Source organism: Morus notabilis, unplaced genomic scaffold, assembly GCF_000414095.1.
Source record: "Morus notabilis unplaced genomic scaffold, ASM41409v2 Scaffold879, whole genome shotgun sequence".
In the NCBI taxonomy this organism is placed as follows: domain Eukaryota; kingdom Viridiplantae; phylum Streptophyta; class Magnoliopsida; order Rosales; family Moraceae; genus Morus; species Morus notabilis.
The window spans coordinates 309,525-320,363 of NW_010366660.1; positions in this window are offsets into that span (position 1 = coordinate 309,525).

The following is a 10,839-nucleotide window of genomic DNA, read 5'->3' on the forward strand; positions in this document are numbered from 1 at the left end:
CTTGTTTTTTTTTTATATTTTTAAGTTAAGGTGATTTGAGTAATGACATTTGAGTTAAGTTTGAGTTATAATTTGAGTTTGAGTTATAATTTGATGGAAGTTGTAACTTGAGTTTGTGTTTATATATATTTATAGGATATTTGATTAGATGATTCAAATCATGTGATTCGAACCATTTTTTATTTACGTGAATTTTTTGTAAAAGAAAATACTGTAGCGAATCACGAATCATGATTCGAATCAGAGAACGAATTCCTCTATCAAACATCATGATTCGAATTTAGAATCTTTTTAAGTTTGTATTTGAATGATCACGTTACATACTTACATGAAAATGGTTTGATTCTCCAAAATTATCTCCATTCCTATAATATATTTTCTTATTATTATTTAAAAAAAAAAAAAAAGGGTTTTGGTCAATCGTTTCTGCCTGTCCCATAAATTTCAGTGTCTATTACATGGATTTCAATTTTCAGCCATACTCACTAATTTCTCAAAAGAAAATGGTGCCCACACTAACTGAAAACGCAACAAACAAATAGGTGAATTTTGGTCAGTCTCCCATTTATTCTGACATCAAAAAGGAAAAAAAAAAAACGCAGTTGATCGTTGTGTGTTTTATAAGCTATATATATATATATATATATATATACACATTGGAGGTGTAAAAACACCCATATAATTAAGGTAAATAAATAAATACTACACAAGGTCATGGGATGTCTATTTCAAGAGACCCATATTGAAGGCAAAATGGTTCCACCACTTAAATAACCTTTTTCTTGCTTGCTGAGCTGTGAAAGTTGCTTAGACAATAACCCACATTTTCTGCAGAAGAAGCCAATCTTGTGGGTATAGTTGAGGCTCTTAAAAGTGAAAAATAAAAGAGTTTTAAGTAAGGTAGATGAAGACTTGCTTGCACTTAAAGGGAAATTTTGAAGAGATATAATAGGGTTTAAATTGCAAAATATATAATGAATTAGGAAGGAGTAGAGGAATTCGAATCACCTATCTAAGGGGATGTTTGGTTAGAGTATTCAAACCATGATTTGAATCATGGTTCATGATTCGCTACAGTATTTTTTTTCATAAAAAATACACGTAAATCGAATATGATTCTAATTACATGATTATAATCTATGAACCAAACGTCTCCTAAGTTCTTTCGTCATTTAAAATGGTATCTCTAATCAATAAAATTGTGTCATATCATTTAAAAAATTTAAATTGTCTTTTAACTAACTTTTCCTTATTTTGATATTTGGATATATTAAGGGGCTGTTCGGCTAGGGTATTTTTAAGTGAAAAACTTAAAAAAAGTAACTTGAGTTATAACTTTATTTGAGTTCATGTTCTTTTAAGTTTGAATTCGAGTTTGGGACTAAAACTCGAATTCAAGTTTCCCCTTCAACTCGAGTTCAAAAACTCGAACTCAAATTAATGAATAATATTTTTTCTATTCTTAAAAATGCTATAACTTTTTCGTTTTAATTCTGATTGAGATGATTTTTTTTCTATGCGTTGACAACGAAAAGATGAAGAAAACCCGACCCATATACCCTATTAAAATTTTTCATCAGCATTGAGTTTTTATTAAAATACTATCTAAATACAAATTCAAATTTTGACTCACTCAAACACAAACTCAAAAATATTATTATCTCAAATCATAACTCAAATGTACACAACCAAACACAAACTCAAATTATAACTCCAACTCAAGTTATAACTCAAATTCAACTCAAAATCTACACTCAAATTACCTAACTCAAAAACATCAAAAGAACAAGAATAACGTCCATAATATTGTTGTTCAGAAACTAATTGAGACATAAAAAATTAAACAAATAATCTAACTTCGGAAAAATCTCACATTTGTATATTGCCTAAAATATTTTGATTGATATTATTATCGACTCGGAACGAATGCTAACATTACTTAAATAATGACTTTTTTCTTTTTGCATTGAGTCAATGTCGCTGGTACCCTTTCAGATATAGAGGTTGTTTAGTTGAAGGATTCGTACCCCGATTCGAATCATAGTTCATGGTTCGCTACAGTATTTTTTCTCACAAAAAATACGCGTAAATCGAAAATAATTCTAATCTATGAACCAAACGTCTCCATAATATTTTTGGGTAGAGTGGTAAGCTTGATAACTATTATTTACTCTCCGTTTGGTTGGAGGATTCGTTCTCTGATTCAAATCATGATTCATGATTCGCTACAGTATTTTTTCTCATAAAAAACACACGTAAATCAAAAATGGTTTTATAAACCTACTATTTACTGTATTCTCTCTTATTGAGTTGGGTGAGAAGCGCCTTTCAAATCATATTTATGTTAAGAGAGATCAAAGCCGTTCAGTTCGCTAATTGAAATTTTTAATTCGAGTTGAGATGTGATGTTGTGTGAGAGCTTTTTACTGTAGTAAAAAAGTTAGATGTGACTGTTTCTGAGAGCTTTTTATTGTAGCAAAACTCGAATCAGCGAAATGAACGGGGACGTACTGAATTGGGAATTGGACTATTGACATTTCGCATGCAGAAGACATCCATGGATTAATAATGTGCTTCTCTCTTCTCTTCATGTGTGTTTTGGTGAACAAAATTTATGGAACGTCACTGTTTTGTACGCTATATCATGTGGATTATAAACAATGTGGGAATATTATGCATTTACATGATATGGTTTTGGACCAATTGATTTTGCCAAATTCAGTTGTGAATTAAAAGATTTGTTTGAGATCTTTAAATAAATTATGGAGCTTACCCTGGCCACAAATTAAGAGTCTGTTTAATTAGTTCGTGCATTTAATTAGGTGAACATTAAAATTTAAATTTTTTGTGAAAAAAATACTATAGTAAAATTAAAATTATATATTTGAATGCATGAAACAAACTAAGCTCTAAAATGATCGTAAGAATTTAGGTGAACATTATTGTACTTTCACGTCTCATCAACTCGAAAAATGTAAACTTTATATTTTATGGGAGCTTCTCTGATAAAATTAGAAAAAATAAACTATTTATAATTCTCTATTTGTAACCTTTAAATATGTATATAAAACTGTTTATTCTGCATACTTTTTTAATCTCTTGTGATTTTAACATGATTCAACAATTAAAAATTAATATTATTATAAGATTGACCTACCAGAGAAATTTTCATATTTTATTATAGTCTCAATAATATGCACGATTGATGAAATCCGAGTCAAAGAATTCTTCTTCTTTTTCTTTGTCCTTTTTTTAGGCAATAAACTTAGACCAACAAAAATAGAGGGAGACGTTTGGTTCATGAATTAGAATCATGTGATTATAATTATTTTTTATTTACGTGTATTTTTTATGAGAAAAAATATTATAACAAATTATAAACTATGATTCAAATCATGATTTGAATTCTCCAACTAAACGTCTCCTACGATCACAAATTTAGCGTAATCACATGTGAGCATTGGTCTAACGTTCAAAGGATATACCGTCCTTTTTCCTTTTTGAACTATTGACATATGATATATTAATATATTATCCTATTCGATTAATTTTAAAGTACGGGGATGGGAAAAAAGGTTGTGATAAAATGTGCATTATAAGAGATATAATATTATTTTTATTTCATATTGCTTGGCAATGTCTGTGGCTTGTGGTGGCATTCTAACCGCCTTAAACTAAGAGATTTCAACCACTAATTTTAATCATTTGATGTAAACATTCCTTTGCATCTAATTAAGGTTTGGTACAGCAATTCTAATATGATAATGATGCATTTTTCTTTTTTTTTTCTTGCCCTACAAGATGCTTTTACGACAGCAAACAAATTCATGTGTTCATAATTTCCTTATTTTTCTTCTAACCACAATGCAAAATGATATATGATTTTTTAACGCTTTTTTGTATGGATGCCTGCCCTCTTAACTTTAATTTGGTTCTTACTTTTTTCTTGGCAATTAATCCCTCGTTTAGTTCGCTGATTCGAGTTGAGATGTGACTTTATGTGAGAGTTTTTTACTGTAACAAAAAAGTTAGATGTGACTGTTTCCGAGAGCTTTTTACTGTAACAAAACTAGAATTATAAACTCAAATCGGTGAAATTAACAGAATTAATATCTTTTTTTTTTTTTACAATTATGATCACATGACGCACACATGAGCATTTATTGAGAGTAATAAAAGTCATCTCTCACCATATTTGTTCAACTATATTGATTTTAGAGTCATCTAACATCTCTGAACACAATCAACTGTTATAAATAACTCTTAACTTTTAAGTGTTATTGCCCTCAATAAACACTTTAAGGGTAATAAATGACTTTTAGTGTCCTCAGTATATACTGACATGTGCGTTACGTGATCATAATCATCAAAATAAAAGACGCCAATTTTGATTTGACATTAATTGTAAAAATTTAAAAATTACAGGGCTCAATTGCTAAAAAAAAGATTAAGAATTAAATTGGCAAATTCAAGTCCAGGTGTAAAAAGGCCTTTTTTTAATGGAAGAAGACAAATGAATATATATATATATATATATATATTTATATAATTTTCTACCATAAGGATGATAAAATGTGGACAGTCATGATTATGTTGTTTATCAAATATTAATACGAAAGATTTCAAGCTTGAAACCCACAAAAGACTGTAATACAAACTATATATTATTGTGTTTTTTAATGAATAAAATGATTTCTTTTTTGAGCTTATATCTCGCAAAAATGGTGAGATAAAGTGGTCCAATAGGAAGCAAATCAACACTCAATTTTTTTTTAATTTTTTCACTGCCCTAGAAAATAGAAATATAATGTTAAGTACCTTTTTTTGGCCGGAACAAGTAGCTATTCAATTTATTTTTTCCCTTTTAGGCAAAAAAAATTGTGAAATGATAATAATTTATCGGATTTTTTTTTTTGGTTTTTAATGTTTCAATGACATGAAGAATCAAATGTCGATCGTGTAAGATCCTTGAAAGCATAAAATTAAAAACAAATAAAAGGAAGAAGAAGAGAACAATGTTGGGATGATGCAAAGATCTTGGCTAAAAGATGAAAGAGATTATGGGAAAAAAGAGGATCGTTTGGTTATTCACTCATTTAAAGTATTTACTTGTAAGCCTATACAAGAACCCAAACAACCTACAAACTCACCCTAACTCAATTTGAAAAAGCTAACCCGCAGCTTTGTTAAATTATTTTCGGCCTTTTAAACCCCAACCCGAGGTGTTTGGGTCTGTTGGTGGGTTGAATCTTTACTAACTCGCATAACCTAACTCAACCTGAGATTTTTCATTAGATGCATATACAAAAAATACTTTACTTTAATACTTCGGCCCTCTCTTTTCTCTAAGTTCCATTTCAGCCAAGGTTTATCATTTTTTCCCTGATTTCTTTATTCTTTTTTTGGCATTGTTTGTTCGAAGTAAGCTTGGAGTCGGAGCTGAAGACTTGGAGTCTGGAGAAGTTGTCACGAAGAGACACAAAACTAAAAGAAGTCTTTTAAAGCCCAATTTGGCAAGATGAACTCGATCACCCAACTCACCTCGCTCCAATCCAATTTAATCCGAACATCATTGGGTTTGCTCTCTTGGCTGAGAATGAACAACATCGAGAAACAATGACAAACATAACACTGATAAACTTACATTAAATGTAATATTAGTAACACTGATAATCACTGATAAACATAATGTTGATAAACTTGCATTAAAACATAAAAAAAAAATGAGAGTATGCAGTAATACTAAGGGCTTACAATTTAGCAAGAAATATAGTTTGGTCTATTGGGCTCTTAACCCTTTTATCAAGGATCATAGATGATATAAGGGAGAAACTTACAAAGTAGGCAACAAATTAAAAATGTATTTTTAAGGGCAGCATGTGGAAAAAAACTTCTATGTAGTTGATATTCTTTTGGCTTGACACGACTTTTAGACGATCAGTTTACTCCCAATTGATGCCTCCTAAGCTTTCTATCAATTAGAGTAGATAAGGTACTAAAAAACTCTTCTCTCGGGCTAGCAGTGGCAGCTTATTCAACCATGAGTTCAAAAGCACTTTCTTCCTTCCTTCAAATTCTTTATGCGCATTAGGCTTCTAATAGCATGTGCACCCATACCTCTTTCTCCTCCTTTTTATAACAACATTGCAGTGATGCAGAGATTATGAAAACAAACAAGTGATAGCGCACACTAAAGGTGTAAGGAATCACCCCGAACCCGACTAACCCGGCATACTCAACCCGAAAAATATAGGTTTTTTTTTTGTTGGGTTTATAATTAGCCCAACCCGCAATGGGCGGGCGGGTAGGGTCACGGGCCCAGGCTCCAAAAACCCCGTGTAACCCTATCCGGCCGAAATAACCCTCTGCGTGTTAAAAAAAAGCGAGAAGGCGAGAACATTTGGTCTCCGCTAACCCAGAATACCACTATTTTCCATAGTTTACGCATGCAAAAGCAACAATTCAGCAAAGAATCACCCAATTTGGAGTTAGTTTACCGGTGGAAAAGCAGCAAATAAGGCTGAAATAAGCAAATTTGGAGTTGGTTTATCCGAAGTAACTCGGCCGACCCGAGGTTACTCGAGGTAACCGAATGGTATACGGGTTCTGGGATTTATTCACATGTTGCGGCCCAACATTTTCTCAGGCCGATTATTGCGGGCCGGCGCAAACAAACCCAAAAAACCGACCCTACCCAGCAGACTTTCACCCCCTTCGCACACCCGTGTAATACGAGCCACTTAATGTCTTCTTCAACTACAGCAAAAAAGATTTTTGGCAAAAAAAAAACTTTTAGCAACAAGTCTTAATAATTTAGCTAAAACTCCAAATATAACAAAATTTTGATGTATGAGTTTTTTTAGCAAATCCATCACGGCCCAAAACATAAGCAGCCACTTCTCTTAGTGCCTTTTCCCCCACTCTGGTTCCCCCTCTTCAGCCCTGCACCATCTTGTGTTGGTGGCAATCCATTCAGATTATTCAGTTCTTCGTCGGTTGGCTTCAACACAGAGACCTTTCACCCTAATGAATTCATCATGAAATATGTACCGCTCATTTCATCTTTAGACTGAACGGGACTATATTGGCCGTGTTTAGAATTGATCTCATTTTTATTTTTTACGTTTTTCAAAAAAAAATAAAAACGTTTTTAAAACGGCGTTTGGCGCAATAAAGACAAAAAACATAAATGAAAACGATTTTTTGGTTTAGTGTAAAATAAGAGAGAAATGAAAAATGACTTTGAGTCGTTTTTCATTTTTTTGTTTTCGTTTTCTCATCTCTCGAGGAGAGAGAGAGAAAGAGAGACATTAATGAGTTTTTTTTATACTGAAAATAATCTATTGATAAAACTACCAAATGTATTTTTTAAAAATGACTTATGTCTGGTATTAAAAACGTTTTTATTTTTATTTTCATACAAAAAAATAAAATTATTTTGAAATGAGTTTCAAACACACTCATGGTCTCTCTAGCCCATCATGTGTGGATTTAATGAGCTGTACTAATTGTTGTGAGAGCTCAAACTTATAACCTATGTCGAGATGTTCCAAAAAGAAATCTTTGACCTGTTATTTTGATTTTTTTTTACCTGTTCTTTTGTCTAGAGACTCCTCAATTCTCAATTTAAGAAGCTCAATGGTGTCAGAGCCCTTAATTTTGATGTTCTCACTCGAACCCATATCTATCTTCACTCCTATAAGACAAAATTATAATATTCCGATTAGGATCATATCTATAACATTAACCTAATAACAAAAAAAAAAATTGCATAGCAACCAAATTTAAGACACAACAATACACGGTGAGAATCAATACCACAAGATTTACGATACAACAACAAATTATAGGGAAAAAGAATGAAATAGGCCAAGACTTGAGATGAATTAAAATTAATAGGTCAATAATTTACATAAGTTAATAAATAGGTCAAATTATTGTTTTTGTCCATAACTAGTATGGTTATGAACTATAACTTGACAATTTATTGTCCATAATTATCTATAACTTGTCTGGCTATAAATCATAACTTGACAAGTTTATCCATAACGTATCTGGTTATAGACTTTAACTTGACAAGTTATGACATATTAATTTCTATAACTAAAAATTAGCCTATATACTTTTTTAAACTTTTCATATTGGCATATTTTCAACTATTTTCCCAAATTATATATGTTCTTTTGGGATTTGTAACCAGTAAATGACCATCAACTTTCTGAAATTAGGTCAAAGCCGTTTTTGCTAAGTAATAGAGACCAAAAGACAAAAAAAATACCAAATAAACAACTGATATCAATAAAGAAGAAAGATCCACAACAAATCTTTTAACCTAAAAACTTAAAACCACATTATATATTTTGAGTTCCATAATTAAATACAAAAGATTGACTCACACACAAGTAACAGGCTGCCAAAACTCGAAACGACTGCTGAACAGGTTGCCGCGGCCACTTGTCTTTCACAAAAGTAATGACATATCTTTTTATAAATGAATTATTTAAACATCGTTTATGACTTTGTGTTATATTTAAAACCATCTTTCTTTTCTTTTTTATTTTAATTTTTTATTTTATAATCTTCAGGGAATCAATAACTAAAGCCAAATGTACCTTTTCATGTCAATTTTGTCCAAAAACCTTTTTATGACAACACACACACATACACACACACACACACACACATATATATATATATATATATATACATACATGAAAAAAATAAAATAAAGAAAAAAAAGTATCTACACAATTGCTTTTCGTTTTTGTTTTGTCTGATTTTAGAATTATTATTAGGATTAGTTTTAAAAATTCTCCCTAAATTATGACCCTTGTAACACTTTGTCTCGTTAATAAGTTTTTTCCTTCTCTTACAATGAGTTACGAAATTCACCACGTGCCATGTACATGACCCATCTGAGGATGATATTATCGTAAAATACCCTGCGAAAGCCTCTGCTTATTAAAAAAAGATTAAAAAACTCAAATGCATAAATTAAAAAAGGATTAATCCATTTTGTCGATTAGATTGGTTGTGTTAGGGTTATAAATTTTCCCCCAAAAAGAAAAATTAGAGATTGCACACACAGCCATTTGGTAGATATTCAAAAACCAACTTTGGTATCTACTTTCCTGGCGGAAACCCAGTAGAATAACTAAGGGGGCGTTTGGTAGAGGGTTTCGTTCCCTGATTCGAATCATGATTCGTGGTTCGCTACAGTATTTTCTCTCACAAAAAATACACGTAAATTGAAAATGGTTCGAATCACATGGTTTGAATCCTCCAACCAAACGTACCCTAAGATATCATATGTGGTTCTTAGTCATATTACCTATGCAGCAAATTCCTATCCAGACGCGCCTGCTCGCCTTTTGAAAACCATAGTCCCATTATGGAGAAACCCTTTGTACACAAAGCCAAAACTTCCATATCATATGAGATTGCTCTTATGGAAGTGCATAGTGGCTTTCTCCAATTCCTCCATTCTGAATTGGCTCGCTCTAACCGGCCCAAAAAGAGGCTGCGCCACGCCTGATGAACTTGCCCTTCCTCTATTCCACTTCGCTGCCAAACATCGAAAGAGACCAATCAATGACACTTATCAACAAACAATGTGAAATGACTTCAGAATTTACTTAGTGCGGATGGATCTGACTTGAGGAATCTGTTTCTGAGTTCTTGTTCGACAACTTTATGCAGTGAAACTTGCAGAACCACACAAGTCCTAAAATCGTCGCAAAAAATGTGATTGCCCCGGTAGCACCACTGTTTGTACTACAGGAACTTGCCATGGATGAACGAGGTGAGGAAAAAAAAGAACTGATTTTTGAGAAGGAAGATAGTGAATTCTGTCGATTAATCAGTGGGATCTAATATGATTAGGAGGGTATAAGCATAATTATACTTTCAAATCTCACTAAATAAGTGACACATGGCAATTCCCTCACTTATTATAAAACTTGTTAACGGAACAAAGTTCGGGAAATGAGGCATAGTTCATAGGGAATTTTTGAAATTAATCTTTATTATTATTAGCCTTTAAACTATAAAATTTGTCCTTTCAGATGTCTCTTTGAAGTTGTGTTTTGTCTTCTGCCGTTTCTATATAGGATTTATGATGAATTTGTATAATTTAATAGAGATGATCAAGTGTTCATTGTATACTAATAAGATGTTTTCTTTTTGTACTTAATTGTCATTACTTTTGTAAAATTTTAAATTTTACATCTAAGCAGTGCATGATGATCTCATAGATTTAAGAAATGCATAACTAATTATATAATGAGGTACCAAATGTCCAAATACATAAACTTCGAAACTAACAACATTTTTTTCTTATAATCCCCTTATTTTTTTTTTTTTTCAAAAAATCTGCCTGTTTTGATAATTTACAACTATACTACCCTGAGCGTCTTAATGAAAAGAAATTTGTAGTAAATTGTTGATTTATAAAATAAAAGAAAATAAATAATAAATTTAAAATTATTTAAAATTATTAACAAGTTATCCTGTAAATATTTTTTAAAACTAGTAAAATAATTTAAGTAGTAAAAACTAGTCATAAAAATAGAGTTTACATGAAAAATCTCTTTACTAAGCGTAAAAAAATTATTTACACGATAAATTTTTATTTATATCAAAAAGCTTTTAGTATTTGCCCTGTACCATAATTTTGTTATTTACTTCATGCTATTTATATCAAATAATTTTGGTCTTGTTCATTTCGCTGATTTAAGTTTAAAATTTAAATTTTTTTAAAGTAAAAAATTCTCATAAATAATCACATCTAACTTTTTTATTATAGTAAAAAATTTTCATATAAAATTATATCTCAATTTA